The following is a 26,509-nucleotide window of genomic DNA, read 5'->3' as shown; positions in this document are numbered from 1 at the left end:
GAAAGACGAGCTGTGTTGTCCTGTCGACAAATCCCGCCTGACTCGCTGAGTTGTTCCAGTATCTTCCGCAGATGTCGGATCAACTTTCGATACGAGAATTGAAGACGTTCTGCTCACTTTGCTCTGCATCAAGAATCAGCTGTCCCACCCAGTGAGTTAAAGCGCACGCCAAAAGTTCGAATTCCGAGCCAGCCAGGAGTCGAACCTGGAATCTCCTGATTCGTAGTCAGACGCGTTATCCATTGCGCCACTAGCCCAGCCGGGTACATGCATTTTGCTATTCCTTGTTGAGCCTCTGTGGCGCATTCGGCGGGATTCATTCACATTGGGTTTCCTTTGAGAAGCTGAGCTCACACAGCAGGGAACCAATACGTTCCCGAGACAATCAAGACATTTTCTAAAAGCTTGTCTATGTGTGGATATTCACTTACTTATATTGACTTATTCCAGTAGATACAGGCAGCTCTCTGTATGTTTCATTTTATTCAGTTCAACAACATCAGACTGCGTAACCTCTCTTCCCCCTCCACCATCTGCTTCTTCCCCCTCCACCATCTGTATCCATCATCTTATTTTAATTCCTTGCATTGATATGTTTTACCCTCAGCATTGCCCCCCTCCCCCAGCCCATACCATCCTACTTGAGCAATCTGATCCCTGTCGCCAATTGTTCGCTGACACACTGCTTACTTTCTGCGATTAACACATTCTGATCTCTTGAGGCGCCACTATCAGCACCTTGATTAGCCTCATTTACATTCCCTTTTTCTTTCTGTCCGAGACATTTTCGTCATTTTCCACCTATTGCTGACCACTCTATCGAGGCCCAATAGGGCACGCCAACCCCGCCCCATCCACATTAGTCTGAATCTGACCCCATTTCCAGTTCTCCAGCTTTGACAAAGAGTCACCCAGGCCCGGAACGACCGCTGCCATCTCGCTCCACAGAGGCTGTCAGTCCTGCTGAGATTGTCCAGTATGTTCTGTTTTTGTTTCAGAATGAAGCATCCGCAGTAAGTTGCATTTGTCGTTCATTTAGACATGTTTGAGATGGTGAATAAGTATGTTGATCTGCATTTGTAAATGCATGAAATTCTGTTGTGGATGAACTAGCTCCGAATATCCAAAATAAGAAGGTCCTTTTCTTCTCATTGCCTGTCGAAAATTCAGTGCTTGTGACTTAATGTGGAATTTATTTTAGTGGCTCATGAGAGACTAATCCTCATGATCCTCGAACATACGAGATGGGGGAACAAAAGTACTTTGTGCAAACATTACTCACACAACATGAGAAACACTTGATGTATCTACCCGGTATGGCCTCGGGGACCTTTCGCATGTTAGGGGAATGTGCTAACCACTACACGACAGAAACCGCTGGCGGTGCAGTAATCAATGGACTTGTGCAATGTTCAACCTCACTGTGTTGCTGCAGATTCTCATGGTTCGTCTGAGAGGCCATGTCACTTATTACAAGAAGACAGCCGTTTCTTTAAAACCGATGTCTCAACTTATAAAACAATCAGGAATCGAACTTTACAGACCTGAAGATAAGTTATGTATTGCTTGAAGTGGAAGTTAAATTGAGAAAGCAGGGCTTTCGTAAATAACCACAACCAGACGGGTGCATGCATTTTGCTATTCCTCGTTGATGAAGACCAGTTACGAGATTGCGGCAATAGTCAGCAACAGACTAAACTGGAAGTACGAGATGTTTCTGCCCGGTTTCGAACTTTTCGCGTGTTAGGCGAATGTGATACCCACTACACTACAGAAACAGCTGGCAATCAACAGACGTGTACAATGTGCAACCTCACTGTGTTGCTGCAGATTCGCATGGTGAAGCTGAGAGGCCAGGCCACTTATTACAAGACGACTGCTGTTTCTTTCAAAAACAGATGTCTCAACATATAAAACCACGAGATGTAGAAATTAGATCGAACTTAACATGATCTGCGTTAACTTCACAGGGACGTGACCCATCTAATCCACAGAGCCAAAGTGGAGAATTGAACTGACTGGAGAGCTGCATCTTAACGCTGACCTCCCGGACCTCGCCCTCCTGAAATGTTCCAAAGAAGCTCAACAAACACTCGAGGAACAGCAGCGCATCTTTCCACTGGGCTCAATACAGCTTTCACACTCATAGTGTGTGCAACAGTCTCACACTGTAAATGCTGCCCCCATTCTGTGTGTCCTTCCATCGCAGATTTGGGTTTGAATCTTGTTTCCACTTCTTCTTTGTATCCGGGCGGTAGTTGTTGAGAGCTGGCACAGACACAGCGGCTGGAATGGCCTCATACTGTGGTGTAATTATTCTCTCATTCGATGCTCACCTCACTCTGTGGCCAGGGAACCCTAGGCCTTTTCTCATTTAATCTCTCCTGACTTGCACCCTGTCAGAGCGCTTTCCTGTTGTTCTGTTTGCTCCCACCAGGATTTGACTTGGTTAAAACGTCCGACATTTCTAACCCGTCCCGGTTTTAATGAAAGGTGATGGTGAAACACAAGCTTTGTTGTCCTGTCGACAAATTCCGCCTGACTCGCTGAGTTGTTCCAGTATTTTCCGCAGATGTCGGATCAACTTTCGATACGAGAATTGAAGACGTTCTGCTCACTTTGCTCTGCATCAAGAATCAGCTGTCCCACCCAGTGAGTTAAAGCGCACGCCAAAAGTTCGAATTCCGAGCCAGCCAGGAGTCGAACCTGAAATCTCCTGATTCGTAGTCAGACGCGTTATCCATTGCGCCACTGCCACAGCTGGGTGCATGCATTTTGCTATTCCTTGTTGAGCCTCTGTGGCGCATTCGGCGGGATTCATTCACATTGGGTTTCCTTTGAGAAGCTGAGCTCACACAGCAGGGAACCAATACGTTCCCGAGACAATCAAGACATTTTCTAAAAGCTTGTCTATGTGTGGATATTCACTTACTTCTATTGACTTATTCCAGTAGATTCAGGCAGCTCTCTGTATGTTTCATTTTATACAGTTCAACAACATCAGACTGTGTAACCTGTCTTCCCCCTCCACCATCTGCTTCTTCCCCCTCCACCATCTGTGTCCATCATCTTATTTTAATTCCTTGCATTGATATGTTTTACCCTCAGCATTGCCCCCCTCCCCCAGCCCATACCATCCTACTTGAGCAATCCGATCCCTGTCGCCAATTGTTCGCTGACACACTGCTTACTTTCTGCGATTAACACATTCTGATCTCTTGAGGCGCCACTATCAGCACCTTGATTAGCCTCATTTACATTCCCTTTTTCTTTCTGTCCGAGACATTTCCGTCATTTCCCACCTATTGCTGACCACTCTATCGAGGCCCAATAGGGCACGCCAACCCCGCCCCATCCACATTAGTCTGAATCTGACCCCATTTCCAGTTCTCCAGCTTTGACAAAGAATCACCCAGGCCCGGAACGACCGCTGCCATCTCGCTCCACAGAGGCTGTCAGTCCTGCTGAGATTGTCCAGTATGTTCTGTTTTTGTTTCAGAATGAAGCATCCGCAGTAAGTTGCATTTGTCGTTCATTTAGACATGTTTGAGATGGTGAATAAGTATGTTTATCTGCATTTGTAAATGCATGAAATTCTGTTGTGGATGAACTAGCTCCGAATATCCAAAATAAGAAGGTCATTTTCTTCTCATTGCCTGTCGAAAATTCAGTGCTTGTGACTTAATGTGGAATTTATTTTAGTGGCTCATGAGAGACTTATCCTCATAATCCTCGAACATACGAGATGGGGGAACAAAAGTACTTTGTGCAAACATTACTCACACAACATGAGAAGCACTTGATGTTTCTACCCGGCATGGCCTCGGGGACCTTTCGCATGTTAGGGGAATTTGCTAACCACTACACGACAGAAACCGCTGGCGGTGCAGTAATCAATGGACTTGTGCAATGTTAAACCTCACTGTGTTGCTGCAGATTCTCATGGTTCGTCTGAGAGGCCATGTCACTTATTACAAGAAGACAGCCGTTTCTTTAAAACCGATGTCTCAACTTATAAAACAATCAGGAATCGAACTTTACAGACCTGAAGAAAAGTTATGTTTTGCTTCAAGGGGAAGTTAAATTGAGAAGGCAGGGCTTTCGAAAATAACAACAACCATACGGGTGCATGCATTTTGCTATTCCTCGGTGATGAAGACCAGTTACGATATTGCGGCAATAGTCAGCAACAGACTCAACTGGAAGTACGAGATGTTTCTGCCCGGTTTCGAACCGGTGACCTTTCGCGTGTAAAGCGAATGTGATAACCACTACACTACAGAAACAGCTGGCAATCAACGGACGTGTACAATGTGCAACCTCACTGTGTTGCTGCAGATTCGCATGGTGAGGCTGAGAGGCCAGGCCACTTATTACAAGACGACTGCTGTTTCTTTCAAAAACAGATGTTTCAACATATAAAACCACGAGATGTAGAAATTAGATCGAACTTAACATGATCTGCGTTAACTTCACAGGGACGTGACCCATCTAATCCACAGAGCCAAAGTGGAGAATTGAACTGACTGGAGAGCTGCATCTTAACGCTGACCTCCCGGACCTCGGCCTCCTGAAATGTTCCAAAGAAGCTCAACAAACACTCGAGGAACAGCAGCGCATCTTTCCACTGGGCTCAATACAGCTTTCACACTCATAGTGTGTGCAACCGTCTCACACTGTAAATGCTGCCCCCATTCTGTGTGTACTACCATCGCAGATTTGGGTTTGAATCTTGTTTCCACTTCGTCTTTGTATCCGGGCGGTAGTTGCTGAGAGCTGGCACAGACACAGCGGCTGGAATGGCCTCATACTGTGGTGTAATCATTCTCTCATTCGATGCTCACCTCACTCTGTGGCCAGGGAACCCTAGGCCTTTTCTCATTTAATCTCTCCTGACTTGCACCCTGTCAGAGCGCTTTCCGGTTATTCTGTTTGCTCCCACCGGGATTTGACTTGGTTAAAACGTCCGACATTTCTAACCCGTCCCGGTTTTAATGAAAAGTGATGGTGAAAGACGAGCTGTGTTGTCCTGTCGACAAATCCCGCCTGACTCGCTGAGTTGTTCCAGTATCTTCCGCAGATGTCGGATCAACTTTCGATACGAGAATTGAAGACGTTCTGCTCACTTTGCTCTGCATCAAGAATCAGCTGTCCCACCCAGTGAGTTAAAGCGCACGCCAAAAGTTCGAATTCCGAGCCAGCCAGGAGTCGAATCTGGAATCTCCTGATTCGTAGTCAGACGCGTTATCCATTGCGCCACTGGCCCAGCCGGGTACATGCATTTTGCTATTCCTTGTTGAGCCTCTGTGGCGCATTCGGCGGGATTCATTCACATTGGGTTTCCTTTGAGAAGCTGAGCTCACACAGCAGGGAACCAATACGTTCCCGAGACAATCAAGACATTTTCTAAAAGCTTGTCTATGTGTGGATATTCACTTACTTATATTGACTTATTCCAGTAGATTCAGGCAGCTCTCTGTATGTTTCATTTTATTCAGTTCAACAACATCAGACTGCGTAACCTCTCTTCCCCCTCCACCATCTGCTTCTTCCCCCTCCACCATCTGTATCCATCATCTTATTTTAATTCCTTGCATTGATATGTTTTACCCTCAGCATTGCCCCCCTCCCCCAGCCCATACCATCCTACTTGAGCAATCTGATCCCTGTCGCCAATTGTTCGCTGACACACTGCTTACTTTCTGCGATTAACACATTCTGATCTCTTGAGGCGCCACTATCAGCACCTTGATTAGCCTCATTTACATTCCCTTTTTCTTTCTGTCCGAGACATTTTCGTCATTTTCCACCTATTGCTGACCACTCTATCGAGGCCCAATAGGGCACGCCAACCCCGCCCCATCCACATTAGTCTGAATCTGACCCCATTTCCAGTTCTCCAGCTTTGACAAAGAGTCACCCAGGCCCGGAACGACCGCTGCCATCTCGCTCCACAGAGGCTGTCAGTCCTGCTGAGATTGTCCAGTATGTTCTGTTTTTGTTTCAGAATGAAGCATCCGCAGTAAGTTGCATTTGTCGTTCATTTAGACATGTTTGAGATGGTGAATAAGTATGTTTATCTGCATTTGTAAATGCATGAAATTCTGTTGTGGATGAACTAGCTCCGAATATCCAAAATAAGAAGGTCCTTTTCTTCTCATTGCCTGTCGAAAATTCAGTGCTTGTGACTTAATGTGGAATTTATTTTAGTGGCTCATGAGAGACTAATCCTCATGATCCTCGAACATACGAGATGGGGGAACAAAAGTACTTTGTGCAAACATTACTCACACAACATGAGAAACACTTGATGTATCTACCCGGTATGGCCTCGGGGACCTTTCGCATGTTAGGGGAATGTGCTAACCACTACACGACAGAAACCGCTGGCGGTGCAGTAATCAATGGACTTGTGCAATGTTCAACCTCACTGTGTTGCTGCAGATTCTCATGGTTCGTCTGAGAGGCCATGTCACTTATTACAAGAAGACAGCCGTTTCTTTAAAACCGATGTCTCAACTTATAAAACAATCAGGAATCGAACTTTACAGACCTGAAGATAAGTTATGCTTGAAGTGGAAGTTAAATTGAGAAGGCAGGGCTTTCGAAAATAACCACCACCATACGGGTGCATGCATTTTGCTATTCCTCGTTGATGAAGACCAGTTACGAGATTGCGGCAATAGTCAGCAACAGACTAAACTGGAAGTACGAGATGTTTCTGCCCGGTTTCGAACTTTTCGCGTGTTAGGCGAATGTGATAACCACTACACTACAGAAACAGCTGGCAATCAACGGACGTGTACAATGTGCAACCTCACTGTGTTGCTGCAGATTCGCATGGTGAGGCTGAGAGGCCAGGCCACTTATTACAAGACGACTGCTGTTTCTTTCAAAAACAGATGTTTCAACATATAAAACCACGAGATGTAGAAATTAGATCGAACTTAACATGATCTGCGTTAACTTCACAGGGACGTGACCCATCTAATCCACAGAGCCAAAGTGGAGAATTGAACTGACTGGAGAGCTGCATCTTAACGCTGACCTCCCGGACCTCGCCCTCCTGAAATGTTCCAAAGAAGCTCAACAAACACTCGAGGAACAGCAGCGCATCTTTCCACTGGGCTCAATACAGCTTTCACACTCATAGTGTGTGCAACAGTCTCACACTGTAAATGCTGCCCCCATTCTGTGTGTCCTTCCATCGCAGATTTGGGTTTGAATCTTGTTTCCACTTCTTCTTTGTATCCGGGCGGTAGTTGTTGAGAGCTGGCACAGACACAGCGGCTGGAATGGCCTCATACTGTGGTGTAATTATTCTCTCATTCGATGCTCACCTCACTCTGTGGCCAGGGAACCCTAGGCCTTTTCTCATTTAATCTCTCCTGACTTGCACCCTGTCAGAGCGCTTTCCTGTTGTTCTGTTTGCTCCCACCAGGATTTGACTTGGTTAAAACGTCCGACATTTCTAACCCGTCCCGGTTTTAATGAAAGGTGATGGTGAAAGACAAGCTTTGTTGTCCTGTCGACAAATTCCGCCTGACTCGCTGAGTTGTTCCAGTATTTTCCGCAGATGTTAGATCGACTTTCGATGGCAATAACAGCGTGCTTCTGTTACTTTCCCGGGGCTCGTTGGTCTAGGGGTATGACATTCACTGACCTCTATTGACTAATTCCAGTTGATTCAGGCAGCCCTCTGTATGTTTCATTTTATTCAGTTCAACAGCATCAGACTGTGTAATCTCTCTTCTCCCTCCACCATCTGTTTATTTCCATCAAGTTATTTTCATTCCTTCCATTGGTATGTTTTACCCTCAGCATTGCCCCCCTCCCCCCAGCCTAAACAATACTACTTGAGCAACCCTGTCGCCAATTGTTCGCTGACACACTGCTTACTTTGTTCTGCTATTAACACATTCTGATCTCTTGAGGCGCCACTATCAGCAACTTTGTTAGCCTTGATTAGCCTCATTTACATTCCCTTTTTCTTTCTGTCCGAGACATTTTCGTCATTTTCCACCTATTGCTGACCACTCTATCGAGGCCCAATAGGGCACGCCAACCCCGCCCCATCCACATTTGTCTGAATCTGACCCCATTTCCAGTTCTCCAGCTTTGACAAAGAGTCACCCAGGCCCGGAACGACCGCTGCCATCTCGCTCCACAGAGGCCGTCAGTCCTGCTGAGATTGTCCAGTATGTTCTGTTTTTGTTTCAGAATGAAGCATCCGCAGTAAGTTGCATTTGTCGTTCATTTAGACATGTTTGAGATGGTGAATAAGTAGGTTTATCTGCATTAGTAAATGCATGAAATTCTGTTGTGGATGAACTAGCTCCGCATATCCAAAATAAGAAGGTCCTTTTCTTCTCATTGCCTGTCGAAAATTCAGTGCTTGTGACTTAATGTGGAATTTATTTTAGTGGCTCATGAGAGACTAATCCTCATAATCCTAGAACATACGAGATGGGTAACACAAGTACTTTGTGCAAACATTCCTCACACAACATGAGAAGCACTTGATGTTTCTACCCGGTATGGCCCCGGGGACCTTTCGCATGTTAGGGGAATGTGCTAACCACTACACGACAGAAACCGCTGGCGGTGCAGTAATCAGTGGACTTGTGCAATGTTCAACCTCACTGTGTTGCTGCAGATTCTCATGGTTCGTCTGAGAGGCCATGTCACTTATTACAAGAAGACAGCCGTTTCTTTAAAACCGATGTCTCAACTTATAAAACAATCAGGAATCGAACTTTACAGACCTGAAGATAAGTTATGCTTGAAGTGGAAGTTAAATTGAGAAGGCAGGGCTTTCGAAAATAACCACAACCATACGGGTGCATGCATTTTGCTATTCCTCGTTGATGAAGACCAGTTACGAGATTGCGGCAATAGTCAGCAACAGACTAAACTGGAAGTACGAGATGTTTCTGCCCGGTTTCGAACTTTTCGCGTGTTAGGCGAATGTGATAACCACTACACTACAGAAACAGCTGGCAATCAACGGACGTGTACAATGTGCAACCTCACTGTGTTGCTGCAGATTCGCATGGTGAGGCTGAGAGGCCAGGCCACTTATTACAAGACGACTGCTGTTTCTTTCAAAAACAGATGTTTCAACATATAAAACCACGAGATGTAGAAATTAGATCGAACTTAACATGATCTGCGTTAACTTCACAGGGACGTGACCCATCTAATCCACAGAGCCAAAGTGGAGAATTGAACTGACTGGAGAGCTGCATCTTAACGCTGACCTCCCGGACCTCGCCCTCCTGAAATGTTCCAAAGAAGCTCAACAAACACTCGAGGAACAGCAGCGCATCTTTCCACTGGGCTCAATACAGCTTTCACACTCATAGTGTGTGCAACAGTCTCACACTGTAAATGCTGCCCCCATTCTGTGTGTCCTTCCATCGCAGATTTGGGTTTGAATCTTGTTTCCACTTCTTCTTTGTATCCGGGCGGTAGTTGTTGAGAGCTGGCACAGACACAGCGGCTGGAATGGCCTCATACTGTGGTGTAATCATTCTCTCATTCGATGCTCACCTCACTCTGTGGCCAGGGAACCCGAGGCCTTTTCTCATTTAATCTCTCCTGACTTGCACCCTGTCAGACCGCTTTCCTGTTGTTCTGTTTGCTCCCACCAGGATTTGGCTTGGTTAAAACGTCCGACATTTCTAACCTTCCCCGGTTTTAATGAAAGGTGATGGTGAAAGACGAGCTTTGTTGTCCTGTCGACGAATCCCGCCTGACTCGCTGAGTTGTTCCAGTATTTTCCGCAGATGTTAGATCGACTTTCGATGGCAATAACAGCGTGCTTCTGTTACGTTCCCGGGGCTCGTTGGTCTAGGGGTATGACATTCACTTACCTCTATTGACTAATTCCAGTTGATTCAGGCAGCTCTCTGTATGTTTCATTTTATTCAGTTCAACAACATCAGACTGTGTAATCTCTCTTCTACCTCCACCATCTCTTTATTTCCATCAAGTTATTTTCATTCCTTCCATTGGTATGTTTTACCCTCAGCATTGCCCCCCTCCCCCCAGCCCATACCATCCTACTTGAGCAACCCTGTCGCCAATTGTTCGCTGACACACTGCTTACTTTGTTCTGCTATTAACACATTCTGATCTCTTGAGGCGCCACTATCAGCACTTTTGTTAGCCTTGATTAGCCTCATTTACATTCCCTTTTTCTTTCTGTCCGAGACATTTTCGTCATTTTCCACCTATTGCTGACCACTCTATCGAGGCCCAATAGGGCACGCCAACCCCGCCCCATCCACATTAGTCTGAATCTGACCCCATTTCCAGTTCTCCAGCTTTGACAAAGAGTCACCCAGGCCCGGAACGACCGCTGCCATCTCGCTCCACAGAGGCTGTCAGTCCTGCTGAGATTGTCCAGTATGTTCTGTTTTTGTTTCAGAATGAAGCATCCGCAGTAAGTTGCATTTGTCGTTTATTTAGACATGTTTGAGATGGTGAATAAGTATGTTTATCTGCATTTGTAAATGCATGAAATTCTGTTGTGGATGAACTAGCTCCGAATATCCAAAATAGGAAGGTCCTTTTCTTCTCATTGCCTGTCGAAAATTCAGTGCTTGTGACTTAATGTGGAATTTATTTTAGTGGCTCATGAGAGACTAAACCTCATAATCCTCGAACATACGAGATGGGGGAACAAAAGTACTTTGTGCAAACATTCCTCACACAACATGAGAAGCACTTGATGTTTCTACCCGGTATGGCCCCGGGGACCTTTCGCATGTTACGGGAATGTGCTAACCACTACACTACAGAAACCGCTGGCGGTGCAGTAATCAATGGACTTATGCAATGTTCAACCTCACTGTGTTGCTGCAGCTTCTCAAGGTTCGTCTGAGAGGCCATGTCACTTATGACAAGAAGACAGCCGTTTCTTTAAAACCGATGTCTCAACTTAGAAAACAATCAGGAATCGAAATTTACAGACCTGAAGATAAGTTATGTTTTGCTTGAAGTGGAAGTTAAATTGAGAAGGCAGGGCTTTCGAAAATAACCACAACCATACGGGTGCATGCATTTTGCTATTCCTCGGTGATGAAGACCAGTTATGAGATTGCGGCTGTAGTCAGCAACAGACTAACCTGGTAGTACGAGATGTTTCTGCCCGGTTTCGAACCGGGGACCTTTCGCGTGTGAGGCGAATGTGATAACCACTACACTACAGAAACAGCTGGCAATCCAGGGACGTGTACAATGTGCAACCTCACTGTGCTGCTGCAGATTCGCATGGTGAGGCTGAGAGGCTAGGCCACTTATTACAAGACGACTGCCTTTTCTCATTTAATCTCTCCTGACTTGCACCCTGTCAGAGCGCTTTCCTGTTGTTCTGTTTGCTCCCACCGGGATTTGACTTGGTTAAAACGTCCGACATTTCTAACCCGTCCCGGTTTTAATGAAAGGTGATGGTGAAAGACGAGCTTTGTTGTCCTGTCGACAAATCCCGCCTGACTCGCTGAGTTGTTCCAGTATCTTCCGCAGATGTTGGATCAACTTTCGATGGCTATAACAGCGTGCTTCTGTGCCAGTTCCGCGGCACGTTGGTCTAGGAGTATGATTCTCGCTTTGGGTGTCTCGATTGCGAAACTTGCGGGAGGTCCCGGGTTCAAATCCCGGACGAGCCCTTTGATAACGTTTTCTGTTGGTCAGGCGATATGTTTTCTTCATTTCTATGCGGCTCATTCGGCCGGATTCATTCACATTGGGTTTGCTTTGAGAAGCTGAGCTCACACAGCAGGGAACCAATAGGTTCGCGAGACAATCGCGACATTGTCTAAAAGCTTGTCTATGTGTGGACATTCACTTACCTCTATTGACTTATTCCAGTAGATTCAGGCAGCTCTCTGTATGTTTCATTTTATTCAGTTCAACAACATCAGACTGTGTAATCTCTCTTCTCCCTCCACCATCTGTTTATTTCCATCAAGTTATTTGCATTCCTTCCATTGGTATGTTTTACCCTCAGCATTGCCCCCCTCCCCCCAGCCCATACCATCCTACTTGAGCAATCTGATCCCTGTGGCCAATTGTTCGCTGACACACTGCTTACTTTGTTCTGCTATTAACACATTCTGATCTCTTGAGGCGCCACTATCAGCACCTTTGTTAGCCTTGATTAGCCTCATTTACATTCCCTTTTTCTTTCTGTCCGAGACATTTTCGTCATTTTCCACCTATTGCTGACCACTCTATCGAGGCCCAATCGGGCACGCCAACCCCGCCCCATCCACATTAGTCTGAATCTGACCTCATTTCCAGTTCTCCAGCTTTGACAAAGAGTCACCCAGGCCCGGAACGACCGCTGCCATCTCGCTCCACAGAGGCTGTCAGTCCTGCTAAGATTGTCCAGTATGTTCTGTTTTTGTTTCAGAATGAAGCATCCGCAGTAAGTTGCATTTGTCGTTCATTTAGACATGTTTGAGATGGTGAATAAGTATGTTTATCTGCATTTGTAAATGCATGAAATTCTGTTGTGGATGAACTAGCTCCGAATATCCAAAATAAGAAGGTCCTTTTCTTCTCATTGCCTGTCGAAAATTCAGTGCTTGTGACTTAATGTGGAATTTATTTTAGTGGCTCATGAGAGACTAAACCTCATAATCCTCGAACATACGAGATGGGGGAACAAAAGTACTTTGTGCAAACATTCCTCACACAACATGAGAAGCACTTGATGTTTCTACCCGGTATGGCCTCGGGGACCTTTCGCATGTTAGGGGAATGTGCTAACCACTACACTACAGAAACCGCTGGCGGTGCAGTAATCAATGGACTTGTGCAGTGTTCAACCTCACTGTGTTGCTGCAGATTCTCATGGTTCGTCTGAGAGGCCATGTCACTTATTACAAGAAGACAGCCGTTTCTTTAAAACCGATGTCTCAACTTATAAAACAATCAGGAATCGAACTTTACAGACCTGAAGATAGGTTATGCTTGAAGTGGAAGTTAAATTGAGAAGGCAGGGCTTTCGAAAATAACCACAACCATACGGGTGCATGCATTTTGCTATTCCTCGTTGATGAAGACCAGTTACGAGATTGCGGCAATAGTCAGCAACAGACTAAACTGGAAGTACGAGAAGTTTCTGCTCGGTTTCGAACTTTTCGCGTGTTAGGCGAATGTGATAACCACTACACTACAGAAACAGCTGGCAATCAACGGACGTGTACAATGTGCAACCTCTCTGTGTTGCTGCAGATTCGCATGGTGAGGCTGAGAGGCCAGGCCACTTATTACAAGACGACTGCTGTTTCTTTCAAAAACAGATGTTTCAACATATAAAACCACAAGATGTAGAAATTAGATCGAACTTAACATGATCTGCGTTAACTTCACAGGGACGTGACCCATCTAATCCACAGAGCCAAAGTGGAGAATTGAACTGACTGGAGAGCTGCATCTTAACGCTGACCTCCCGGACCTCGGCCTCCTGAAATGTTCCAAAGAAGCTCAACAAACACTCGAGGAACAGCAGCGCATCTTTCCACTGGGCTCAATACAGCTTGCACACTCATAGTGTGTGCAACAGTCTGACACTGTAAATGCTGCCCCACTCTGTGTGTACTTCCATCGCAGATTTGGGTTTGAATCTTGTTTCCACTTCTTCTTTGTATCCGGGCGGTAGTTGTTGAGAGCTGGCACAGACACAGCGGCTGGAATGGCCTCATAATGTGGTGTAATTATTCTCTCATTCGATGCTCACCTCACTCTGTGGCCAGGGAACCCTAGGCCTTTTCTCATTTAATCTCTCCTGACTTGCACCCTGTCAGAGCGCTTTCGTGTTGTTCTGTTTGCTCCCACCAGGATTTGACTTGGTTAAAACGTCCGACATTTCTAACCCGCCCCGGTTTAAATGAAAGGTGATGGTGAAAGACGAGCTTTGTTGTCCTGTCGACAAATCCCGCCTGACTCGCTGAGTTGTTCCAGTATTTTCCGCAGATGTTAGATCGACTTTCGATGGCAATAACAGCGTGCTTCTGTTACGTTCCCGGGGCTCGTTGGTCTAGGGGTATGACATTCACTTACCTCTATTGACTAATTCCAGTTGATTCAGGCAGCTCTCTGTATGTTTCATTTTATTCAGTTCAACAACATCAGACTGTGTAATCTCTCTTCTACCTCCACCATCTGTTTATTTCCATCAAGTTATTTTCATTCCTTTCATTGGTATGTTTTACCCTCAGCATTGCCCCCCAGCCCATACCATCCTACTTGAGCAACCCTGTCGCCAATTGTTCGCTGACACACTGCTTACTTTGTTCTGCTATTAACACATTCTGATCTCTTGAGGCGCCACTATCAGCACCTTTGTTAGCCTTGATTAGCCTCATTTACATTCCCTTTTTCTTTCTGTCCGAGACATTTTCGTCATTTTCCACCTATTGCTGACCACTCTATCGAGGCCCAATAGGGCACGCCATCCCCGCCCCATCCACATTAGTCTGAATCTGACCCCATTTCCAGTTCTCCAGCTTTGACAAAGAGTCACCCAGGCCCGGAACGACCGCTGCCATCTCGCTCCACAGAGGCTGTCAGTCCTGCTGAGATTGTCCAGTATGTTCTGTTTTTGTTTCAGAATGAAGCATCCGCAGTAAGTTGCATTTGTCGTTTATTTAGACATGTTTGAGATGGTGAATAAGTATGTTTATCTGCATTTGTAAATGCATGAAATTCTGTTGTGGATGAACTAGCTCCGAATGTCCAAAATAAGAAGGTCCTTTTCTTCTCATTGCCTGTCGATAATTCAGTGCTTGTGACTTAATGTGGAATTTATTTTAGTGGCTCATGAGAGACTAAACCTCATAATCCTCGAACATACGAGATGGGGGAACAAAAGTACTTTGTGCAAACATTCCTCACACAACATGAGAAGCACTTGATGTTTCTACCCGGTATGGCCTCGGGGACCTTTCCCATGTTAGGGGAATGTGCTAACCACTACACTACAGAAACCGCTGGCGGTGCAGTAATCAATGGACTTGTGCAATGTTCAACCTCACTGTGTTGCTGCAGATTCTCATGGTTCGTCTGAGAGGCCATGTCACTTATGACAAGAAGACAGCCGTTTCTTTAAAACCGATGTCTCAACTTATAAAACAATCAGGAATCGAACTTTACAGACCTGAAGATAAGTTATGCTTGAAGTGGAAGTTAAATTGAGAAGGCAGGGCTTTCGAAAATAACCACAACCATACGGGTGCATGCATTTTGCTATTCCTCGTTGATGAAGACCAGTTACGAGATTGCGGCAATAGTCAGCAACAGACTAAACTGGAAGTAAGAGAACTTTCTGCTCGGTTTCGAACTTTTCGCGTGTTAGGCGAATGTGATAACCACTACACTATAGAAACAGATGGAAATCAACGGACGTGTACAATGTGCAACCTCACTGTGTTGCTGCAGATTCGCATGGTGAGGCTGAGAGGCCAGGCCACTTATTACAAGACGACTGCTGTTTCTTTCAAAGCAGATGTTTCAACATATAAAACCACAAGATGTAGAAATTAGATCGAACTTAACATGATCTGCGTTAACTTCACAGGGACGTGACCCATCTAATCCACAGAGCCAAAGTGGAGAATTGAACTGACTGGAGAGCTGCATCTTAACGCTGACCTCCCGGACCTCGGCCTCCTGAAATGTTCCAAAGAAGCTCAACAAACACTCGAGGAACAGCAGCGCATCTTTCCACTGGGCTCAATACAGCTTGCACACTCATAGTGTGTGCAACAGTCTCACACTGTAAATGCTGCCCCCATTCTGTGTGTACTTCCATCGCAGATTTGGGTTTGAATCTTGTTTCCACTTCTTCTTTGTATCCGGGCGGTAGTTGTTGAGAGCTGGCACAGACACAGCGGCTAGAATGGCCTCATACTGTGGTGTAATTATTCTCTCATTCGATGCTCACCTCACTCTGTGGCCAGGGAACCCTAGGCCTTTTCTCATTTAATCTCTCCTGACTTGCACCCTGTCAGAGCGCTTTCCTGTTGTTCTGTTTGCTCCCACCAGGATTTGGCTTGGTTAAAACGTCCGACATTTCTAACCTTCCCCGGTTTTAATGAAAGGTGATGGTGAAAGACGAGCTTTGTTGTCCTGTCGACAAATCCCGCCTGACTCGCTGAGTTGTTCCAGTATTTTCCGCAGATGTTAGATCGACTTTCGATGGCAATAACAGCGTGCTTCTGTTACGTTCCCGGGGCTCGTTGGTCTAGGGGTATGACATTCACTTACCTCTATTGACTAATTCCAGTTGATTCAGGCAGCTCTCTGTATGTTTCATTTTATTCAGTTCAACAACATCAGACTGTGTAATCTCTCTTCTACCTCCACCATCTGTTTATTTCCATCAAGTTATTTTCATTCCTTCCATTGGTATGTTTTACCCTCAGCATTGCCCCCCTCCCCCCAGCCCATACCATCCTACTTGAGCAACCCTGTCGCCAATTGTTCGCTGACACACTGCTTACTTTGTTCTGCTATTAACACATTCTGATCTCTTGAGGCGCCACTATCAGCACCTTTGTTAGCCTTGATTAGCCTCATTTACATTCCCTTTTTCTTTCTGTCCGAGACATTTTCGTCATTTTCCACCTATTGCTGACCACTCTATCGAGGCCCAATAGGGCACGCCAACCCCGCCCCATCCACATTAGTCTGAATCTGACCCCATTTCCAGTTCTCCAGCTTTGTCAAAGAGTCACCCAGGCCCGGAACGACCGCTGCCATCTCGCTCCACAGAGGCTGTCAGTCCTGCTGAGATTGTCCAGTATGTTCTGTTTTTGTTTCAGAATGAAGCATCCGCAGTAAGTTGCATTTGTCGTTTATTTAGACATGTTTGAGATGGTGAATAAGTATGTTTATCTGCATTTGCAAATGCATGAAATTCTGTTGTGGATGAACTAGCTCCGAATATCCAAAATAGGAAGGTCCTTTTCTTCTCATTGCCTGTCGAAAATTCAGTGCTTGTGACTTAATGTGGAATTTATTTTAGTGGCTCATGAGAGACTAAACCTCATAATCCTCGAACATACGAGATGGGGGAACAAAAGTACTTTGTGCAAACATTCCTCACACAACATGAGAAGCACTTGATGTTTCTACCCGGTATGGCCCCGGGGACCTTTCGCATGTTAGGGGAATGTGCTAACCACTACACTACAGAAACCGCTGGCGGTGCAGTAATCAATGGACTTATGCAATGTTCAACCTCACTGTGTTGCTGCAGCTTCTCATGGTTCGTCTGAGAGGCCATGTCACTTATGACAAGAAGACAGCCGTTTCTTTAAAACCGATGTCTCAACTTAGAAAACAATCAGGAATCGAAATTTACAGACCTGAAGATAAGTTATGTTTTGCTTGAAGTGGAAGTTAAATTGAGAAGGCAGGGCTTTCGAAAATAACCACAACCATACGGGTGCATGCATTTTGCTATTCCTCGGTGATGAAGACCAGTTATGAGATTGCGGCTGTAGTCAGCAACAGACCAACCTGGTAGTACGAGATGTTTCTGCCCGGTTTCGAACCGGGGACCTTTCGCGTGTGAGGCGAATGTGATAACCACTACACTACAGAAACAGCTGGCAATCCACGGACGTGTACAATGTGCAACCTCACTGTGCTGCTGCAGATTCGCATGGTGAGGCTGAGAGGCTAGGCCACTTATTACAAGACGACTGCCTTTTCTCATTTAATCTCTCCTGACTTGCACCCTGTCAGAGCGCTTTCCTGTTGTTCTGTTTGCTCCCACCGGGATTTGACTTTGTTAAAACGTCCGACATTTCTAACCCGTCCAGGTTTTAATGAAAGGTGATGGTGAAAGACGAGCTTTGTTGTCCTGTCGACAAATCCCGCCTGACTCGCTGAGTTGTTCCAGTATCTTCCGCAGATGTTGGATCAACTTTCGATGGCTATAACAGCGTGCTTCTGTACCAATTCCGCGGCTCGTTGGTCTAGGAGTGTGATTCTCGCTTTGGGTGTCTCGATTGCGAAACTTGCGGGAGGTCCCGGGTTCAAATCCCGGGCGAGCCCTTTGATAACGTTTTCTGTTGGTCAGGCGATATGTTTACTTCATTTCTATGCGGCTCATTGGGCGGGATTCATTCACATTGGATTTGCTTTGAGAAGCTGAGCTCATACAGCAGGGAACCAATAGGTTCGCGAGACAATCGCGACATTGTCTAAAAGCTTGTCTATGTGTGGACATTCACTTACCTCTATTGACTTATTCCAGTAGGTTCAGGCAGCTCTCTGTATGTTTCATTTTATTCAGTTCAACAACATCAGACTGTGTAATCTCTCTTCTCCCTCCACCATCTGTTTATTTCCATCAAGTTATTTTCATTCCTTCCATTGGTATGTTTTACCCTCAGCATTGCCCCCCTCCCCCCAGCCCATACCATCCTACTTGAGCAATCTGATCCCTGTGGCCAATTCTTCGCTGACACACTGCTTACTTTGTTCTGCTATTAACACATTCTGATCTCTTGAGGCGCCACTATCAGCACCTTTGTTAGCCTTGATTAGCCTCATTTACATTCCCTTTTTCTTTCTGTCCGAGACATTTTCGTCATTTTCCACCTATTGCTGACCACTCTATCGAGGCCCAATCGGGCACGCCAACCCCGCCCCATCCACATTAGTCTGAATCTGACCCCATTTCCAGTTCTCCAGCTTTGACAAAGAGTCACCCAGGCCCGGAACGACCGCTGCCATCTCGCTCCACAGAGGCTGTCAGTCCTGCTGAGATTGTCCAGTATGTTCTGTTTTTGTTTCAGAATGAAGCATCCGCAGTAAGTTGCATTTGTCGTTCATTTAGACATGTTTGAGATGGTGAATAAGTATGTTTATCTGCATTTGTAAATGCATGAAATTCTGTTGTGGATGAACTAGCTCCGAATATCCAAAATAAGAAGGTCCTTTTCTTCTCATTGCCTGTCGAAAATTCAGTGCTTGTGACTTAATGTGGAATTTATTTTAGTGGCTCATGAGAGACTAAACCTCATAATCCTCGAACATACGAGATGGGGGAACAAAAGTACTTTGTGCAAACATTCCTCACACAACATTAGAAGCACTTGATGTTTCTACCCGGTATGGCCTCGGGGACCTTTCCCATGTTAGGGGAATGTGCTAACCACTACACTACAGAAACCGCTGGCGGTGCAGTAATCAATGGACTTGTGCAATGTTCAACCTCACTGTGTTGCTGCAGATTCTCATGGTTCGTCTGAGAGGCCATGTCACTTATGACAAGAAGACAGCCGTTTCTTTAAAACCGATGTCTCAACTTATAAAACAATCAGGAATCGAACTTTACAGACCTGAAGATAAGTTATGCTTGAAGTGGAAGTTAAATTGAGAAGGCAGGGCTTTCGAAAATAACCACAACCATACGGGTGCATGCATTTTGCTATTCCTCGTTGATGAAGACCAGTTACGAGATTGCGGCAATAGTCAGCAACAGACTAAACTGGAAGTAAGAGAACTTTCTGCTCGGTTTCGAACTTTTCGCGTGTTAGGCGAATGTGATAACCACTACACTATAGAAACAGATGGAAATCAACGGACGTGTACAATGTGCAACCTCACTGTGTTGCTGCAGATTCGCATGGTGAGGCTGAGAGGCCAGGCCACTTATTACAAGACGACTGCTGTTTCTTTCAAAGCAGATGTTTCAACATATAAAACCACAAGATGTAGAAATTAGATCGAACTTAACATGATCTGCGTTAACTTCACAGGGACGTGACCCATCTAATCCACAGAGCCAAAGTGGAGAATTGAACTGACTGGAGAGCTGCATCTTAACGCTGACCTCCCGGACCTCGGCCTCCTGAAATGTTCCAAAGAAGCTCAACAAACACTCGAGGAACAGCAGCGCATCTTTCCACTGGGCTCAATACAGCTTGCACACTCATAGTGTGTGCAACAGTCTCACACTGTAAATGCTGCCCCCATTCTGTGTGTACTTCCATCGCAGATTTGGGTTTGAATCTTGTTTCCACTTCTTCTTTGTATCCGGGCGGTAGTTGTTGAGAGCTGGCACAGACACAGCGGCTAGAATGGCCTCATACTGTGGTGTAATTATTCTCTCATTCGATGCTCACCTCACTCTGTGGCCAGGGAACCCTAGGCCTTTTCTCATTTAATCTCTCCTGACTTGAACCCTGTCAGAGCGCTTTCCTGTTGTTCTGTTTGCTCCCACCAGGATTTGGCTTGGTTAAAACGTCCGACATTTCTAACCTTCCCCGGTTTTAATGAAAGGTGATGGTGAAAGACGAGCTTTGTTGTCCTGTCGACAAATCCCGCCTGACTCGCTGAGTTGTTCCAGTATTTTCCGCAGATGTTAGATCGATTTTCGATGGCAATAACAGCGTGCTTCTGTTACGTTCCCGGGGCTCGTTGGTCTAGGGGTATGACATTCACTTACCTCTATTGACTAATTCCAGTTGATTCAGGCAGCTCTCTGTATGTTTCATTTTATTCAGTTCAACAACATCAGACTGTGTAATCTCTCTTCTACCTCCACCATCTGTTTATTTCCATCAAGTTATTTTCATTCCTTCCATTGGTATGTTTTACCCTCAGCATTGCCCCCCTCCCCCCAGCCCATACCATCCTACTTGAGCAACCCTGTCGCCAATTGTTCGCTGACACACTGCTTACTTTGTTCTGCTATTAACACATTCTGATCTCTTGAGGCGCCACTATCAGCACCTTTGTTAGCCTTGATTAGCCTCATTTACATTCCCTTTTTCTTTCTGTCCGAGACATTTTCGTCATTTTCCACCTATTGCTGACCACTCTATCGAGGCCCAATAGGGCACGCCAACCCCGCCCCATCCACATTAGTCTGAATCTGACCCCATTTCCAGTTCTCCAGCTTTGACAAAGAGTCACCCAGGCCCGGAACGACCGCTGCCATCTCGCTCCACAGAGGCTGTCAGTCCTGCTGAGATTGTCCAGTATGTTCTGTTTTTGTTTCAGAATGAAGCATCCGCAGTAAGTTGCATTTGTCGTTTATTTAGACATGTTTGAGATGGTGAATAAGTATGTTTATCTGCATTTGTAAATGCATGAAATTCTGTTGTGGATGAACTAGCTCCGAATATCCAAAATAGGAAGGTCCTTTTCTTCTCATTGCCTGTCGAAAATTCAGTGCTTGTGACTTAATGTGGAATTTATTTTAGTGGCTCATGAGAGACTAAACCTCATAATCCTCGAACATACGAGATGGGGGAACAAAAGTACTTTGTGCAAACATTCCTCACACAACATGAGAAGCACTTGATGTTTCTACCCGGTATGGCCCCGGGGACCTTTCGCATGTTAGGGGAATGTGCTAACCACTACACTACAGAAACCGCTGGCGGTGCAGTAATCAATGGACTTGTGCAATGTTCAACCTCACTGTGTTGCTGCAGCTTCTCATGGTTCGTCTGAGAGGCCATGTCACTTATGACAAGAAGACAGCCGTTTCTTTAAAACCGATGTCTCAACTTAGAAAACAATCAGGAATCGAAATTTACAGACCTGAAGATAAGTTATGTTTTGCTTGAAGTGGAAGTTAAATTGAGAAGGCAGGGCTTTCGAAAATAACCACAACCATACGGGTGCATGCATTTTGCTATTCCTCGGTGATGAAGACCAGTTATGAGATTGCGGCTGTAGTCAGCAACAGACTAACCTGGTAGTACGAGATGTTTCTGCCCGGTTTCGAACCGGGGACCTTTCGCGTGTGAGGCGAATGTGATAACCACTACACTACAGAAACAGCTGGCAATCCACGGACGTGTACAATGTGCAACCTCACTGTGCTGCTGCAGATTCGCATGGTGAGGCTGAGAGGCTAGGCCACTTATTACAAGGCGACTGCCTTTTCTCATTTAATCTCTCCTGACTTGCACCCTGTCAGAGCGCTTTCCTGTTGTTCTGTTTGCTCCCACCGGGATTTGACTTTGTTAAAACGTCCGACATTTCTAACCCGTCCCGGTTTTAATGAAAGGTGATGGTGAAAGACGAGCTTTGTTGTCCTGTCGACAAATCCCGCCTGACTCGCTGAGTTGTTCCAGTATCTTCCGCAGATGTTGGATCAACTTTCGATGGCTATAACAGCGTGCTTCTGTGCCAATTCCGCGGCTCGTTGGTCTAGGAGTATGATTCTCGCTTTGGGTGTCTCGATTGCGAAACTTGCGGGAGGTCCCGGGTTCAAATCCTGGGCGAGCCCTTTGATAACGTTTTCTGTAGGTCAGGCGATATGTTTACTTCATTTCTATGCGGCTCATTCGGCGGGATTCATTCACATTGGGTTTGCTTTGAGAAGCTGAGCTCATACAGCAGGGAACCAATAGGTTCGCGAGACAATCGCGACATTGTCTAAAAGCTTGTCTATGTGTGGACATTCACTTACCTCTATTGACTTATTCCAGTAGATTCAGGCAGCTCTCTGTATGTTTCATTTTATTCAGTTCAACAACATCAGACTGTGTAATCTCTCTTCTCCCTCCACCATCTGTTTATTTCCATCAAGTTATTTTCATTCCTTCCATTGGTATGTTTTACCCTCAGCATTGCCCCCCTCCCCCCAGCCCATACCATCCTACTTGAGCAATCTGATCCCTGTGGCCAATTGTTCGCTGACACACTGCTTACTTTGTTCTGCTATTAACACATTCTGATCTCTTGAGGCGCCACTATCAGCACCTTTGTTAGCCTTGATTAGCCTCATTTACATTCCCTTTTTCTTTCTGTCCGAGACATTTTCGTCATTTTCCACCTATTGCTGACCACTCTATCGAGGCCCAATCGGGCACGCCAACCCCGCCCCATCCACATTAGTCTGAATCTGACCCCATTTCCAGTTCTCCAGCTTTGACAAAGAGTCACCCAGGCCCGGAACGACCGCTGCCATCTCGCTCCACAGAGGCTGTCAGTCCTGCTGAGATTGTCCAGTATGTTCTGTTTTTGTTTCAGAATGAAGCATCCGCAGTAAGTTGCATTTGTCGTTCATTTAGACATGTTTGAGATGGTGAATAAGTATGTTTATCTGCATTTGTAAATGCATGAAATTCTGTTGTGGATGAACTAGCTCCGAATATCCAAAATAAGAAGGTCCTTTTCTTCTCATTGCCTGTCGAAAATTCAGTGCTTGTGACTTAATGTGGAATTTATTTTAGTGGCTCATGAGAGACTAAACCTCATAATCCTCGAACATACGAGATGGGGGAACAAAAGTACTTTGTGCAAACATTCCTCACACAACATGAGAAGCACTTGATGTTTCTACCCGGTATGGCCTCGGGGACCTTTCGCATGTTAGGGGAATGTGCTAACCACTACACTACAGAAACCGCTGGCGGTGCAGTAATCAATGGACTTGTGCAGTGTTCAACCTCACTGTGTTGCTGCAGATTCTCATGGTTCGTCTGAGAGGCCATGTCACTTATTACAAGAAGACAGCCGTTTCTTTAAAACCGATGTCTCAACTTATAAAACAATCAGGAATCGAACTTTACAGACCTGAAGATAAGTTATGCTTGAAGTGGAAGTTAAATTGAGAAGGCAGGGCTTTCGAAAATAACCACAACCATACGGGTGCATGCATTTTGCTATTCCTCGTTGATGAAGACCAGTTACGAGATTGCGGCAATAGTCAGCAACAGACTAAACTGGAAGTACGAGAAGTTTCTGCTCGGTTTCGAACTTTTCGCGTGTTAGGCGAATGTGATAACCATTACACTATAGAAACAGCTGGAAATCAACGGACGTGTACAATGTGCAACCTCACTGTGTTGCTGCAGATTCGCATGGTGAGGCTGAGAGGCCAGGCCACTTATTACAAGACGACTGCTGTTTCTTTCAAAAGCAGATGTTTCAACATATAAAACCACAAGATGTAGAAATTAGATCGAACTTAACATGATCTGCGTTAACTTCACAGGGACGTGACCCATCTAATCCACAGAGCCAAAGTGGAGAATTGAACTGACTGGAGAGCTGCATCTTAACGCTGACCTCCCGGACCTCGGCCTCCTGAAATGTTCCAAAGAAGCTCAACAAACACTCGAGGAACAGCAGCGCATCTTTCCACTGGGCTCAATACAGCTTGCACACACATAGTGTGTGCAACAGTCTCACACTGTAAATGCTGCCCCCATTCTGTGTGTACTTCCATCGCAGATTTGGGTTTGAATCTTGTTTCCACTTCTTCTTTGTATCCGGGCGGTAGTTGTTGAGAGCTGGCACAGACACAGCGGCTAGAATGGCCTCATACTGTGGTGTAATTATTCTCTCATTCGATGCTCACCTCACTCTGTGGCCAGGGAACCCTAGGCCTTTTCTCATTTAATCTCTCCTGACTTGCACCCTGTCAGACCGCTTTCCTGTTGTTCTGTTTGCTCCCACCAGGATTTGGCTTGGTTAAAACGTCCGACATTTCTAACCTTCCACGGTTTTAATGAAAGGTGATGGTGAAAGACGAGCTTTATTGTCCTGTCGACAAATCCCGCCTGACTCGCTGAGTTGTTCCAGTATTTTCCGCAGATGTTAGATCGACATTCGATGGCAATAACAGCGTGCTTCTGTTACGTTCCCGGGACTCGTTGGTCTAGGGGTATGACATTCACTTACCTCTATTGACGAATTCCAGTTGATTCAGGCAGCTCTCTGTATGTTTCATTTTATTCAGTTCAACAACATCAGACTGTGTAATCTCTCTTCTACCTCCACCATCTGTTTATTTCCATCAAGTTATTTTCATTCCTTCCATTGGTATGTTTTACCCTCAGCATTGCCCCCCTCCCCCCAGCCCATACCATCCTACTTGAGCAACCCTGTCGCCAATTGTTCGCTGACACACTGCTTACTTTGTTCTGCTATTAACACATTCTGATCTCTTGAGGCGCCACTATCAGCACCTTTGTTAGCCTTGATTAGCCTCATTTACATTCCCTTTTTCTTTCTGTCCGAGACATTTTCGTCATTTTCCACCTATTGCTGACCACTCTATCGAGGTCCAATAGGGCACGCCAACCCCGCCCCATCCACATTAGTCTGAATCTGACCCCATTTCCAGTTCTCCAGCTTTGACAAAGAGTCACCCAGGCCCGGAACGACCGCTGCCATCTCGCTCCACAGAGGCTGTCAGTCCTGCTGAGATTGTCCAGTATGTTCTGTTTTTGTTTCAGAATGAAGCATCCGCAGTAAGTTGCATTTGTCGTTTATTTAGACATGTTTGAGATGGTGAATAAGTATGTTGATCTGCATTTGTAAATGCATGAAATTCTGTTGTGGATGAATTCGCTCCGAATATCCAAAATAGGAAGGTCCTTTTCTTCTCATTGCCTGTCGAAAATTCAGTGCTTGTGACTTAATGTGGAATTTATTTTAGTGGCTCATGAGAGACTAAACCTCATAATCCTCGAACATACGAGATGGGGGAACAAAAGTACTTTGTGCAAACATTCCTCACACAACATGAGAAGCACTTGATGTTTCTACCCGGTATGGCCCCGGGGACCTTTCGCATGTTAGGGGAATGTGCTAACCACTACGCTACAGAAACCGCTGGCGGTGCAGTAATCAATGGACTTATGCAATGTTCAACCTCACTGTGTTGCTGCAGCGTCTCATGGTTCGTCTGAGAGGCCATGTCACTTATGACAAGAAGACAGCCGTTTCTTTAAAACCGATGTCTCAACTTAGAAAACAATCAGGAATCGAAATTTACAGACCTGAAGATAAGTTATGTTTTGCTTGAAGTGGAAGTTAAATTGAGAAGGCAGGGCTTTCGAAAATAACCACAACCATACGGGTGCATGCAGTTTGCTATTTTTCGGTGATGAAGACCAGTTATGAGATTGCGGCAAAAGTCAGCAATCGAACAACCTGGTAGCCCGAGATGTTTCTGCCCGGTTTCGAACCGGGGACCTTTCGCGTGTGAGGCGAATGTGATAACCACTACACTACAGAAACAGCTGGCCATCCACAGACGTGTACAATGTGCAACCTCACTGTGCTGCTGCAGATTCGCATGGTGAGGCTGAGAGGCTAGGCCACTTATTACAAGACGACTGCCTTTTCTCATTTAATCTCTCCTGACTTGCACCCTGTCAGAGCGCTTTCCTGTTGTTCTGTTTGCTCCCACCGGGATTTGACTTGGTTAAAACGTCCGACATTTCTAACCCGTCCCGGTTTTAATGAAAGGTGATGGTGAAAGACGAGCTTTGTTGTCCTGTCGACAAATCCCGCCTGACTCGCTGAGTTGTTCCAGTATCTTCCGCAGATGTTGGATCAACTTTCGATGGCTATAACAGCGTGCTTCTGTGCCAGTTCCGCGGCTCGTTGGTCTAGGAGTATGATTCTCGCTTTGGGTGTCTCGATTGCGAAACTTGCGGGAGGTCCCGGGTTCAAATCCCGGACGAGCCCTTTGATAACGTTTTCTGTTGGTCAGGCGATATGTTTT

The 26,509-nt window shown here is 45.7% G+C and overlaps 7 non-coding genes across 7 annotated transcripts; all 7 read right to left on the bottom strand.

The window, feature by feature from the left end:
• Nucleotides 1-184: 184 nt before the first annotated feature.
• trnar-acg (transfer RNA arginine (anticodon ACG)) lies at nucleotides 185-257 on the bottom strand. Its single transcript has one exon. It is a non-coding gene; the product is annotated as a tRNA-Arg (tRNA).
• Nucleotides 258-4,213: 3,956 nt separating this feature from the next.
• Nucleotides 4,214-4,286, bottom strand: trnav-uac (transfer RNA valine (anticodon UAC)). The gene has a single exon. It is a non-coding gene; the product is annotated as a tRNA-Val (tRNA).
• A 907-nt stretch (nucleotides 4,287-5,193) lies between these two features.
• Nucleotides 5,194-5,266, bottom strand: trnar-acg (transfer RNA arginine (anticodon ACG)). Its single transcript has one exon. It is a non-coding gene; the product is annotated as a tRNA-Arg (tRNA).
• Nucleotides 5,267-11,146: 5,880 nt separating this feature from the next.
• On the bottom strand, nucleotides 11,147-11,219 carry trnav-cac (transfer RNA valine (anticodon CAC)). The gene has a single exon. It is a non-coding gene; the product is annotated as a tRNA-Val (tRNA).
• Nucleotides 11,220-17,549: 6,330 nt separating this feature from the next.
• trnav-cac (transfer RNA valine (anticodon CAC)) lies at nucleotides 17,550-17,622 on the bottom strand. The gene has a single exon. It is a non-coding gene; the product is annotated as a tRNA-Val (tRNA).
• A 4,125-nt stretch (nucleotides 17,623-21,747) lies between these two features.
• On the bottom strand, nucleotides 21,748-21,820 carry trnav-cac (transfer RNA valine (anticodon CAC)). The gene has a single exon. It is a non-coding gene; the product is annotated as a tRNA-Val (tRNA).
• A 4,126-nt stretch (nucleotides 21,821-25,946) lies between these two features.
• trnav-cac (transfer RNA valine (anticodon CAC)) lies at nucleotides 25,947-26,019 on the bottom strand. The gene has a single exon. It is a non-coding gene; the product is annotated as a tRNA-Val (tRNA).
• Between the last annotated feature and the right edge of the window lie 490 nt (nucleotides 26,020-26,509).

The sequence above is a fragment of the Scyliorhinus torazame genome, chromosome 5, assembly GCF_047496885.1.
Source record: "Scyliorhinus torazame isolate Kashiwa2021f chromosome 5, sScyTor2.1, whole genome shotgun sequence".
NCBI lineage: Eukaryota > Metazoa > Chordata > Chondrichthyes > Carcharhiniformes > Scyliorhinidae > Scyliorhinus > Scyliorhinus torazame.
This window is presented reverse-complemented; position numbering and strand designations above follow the sequence as displayed.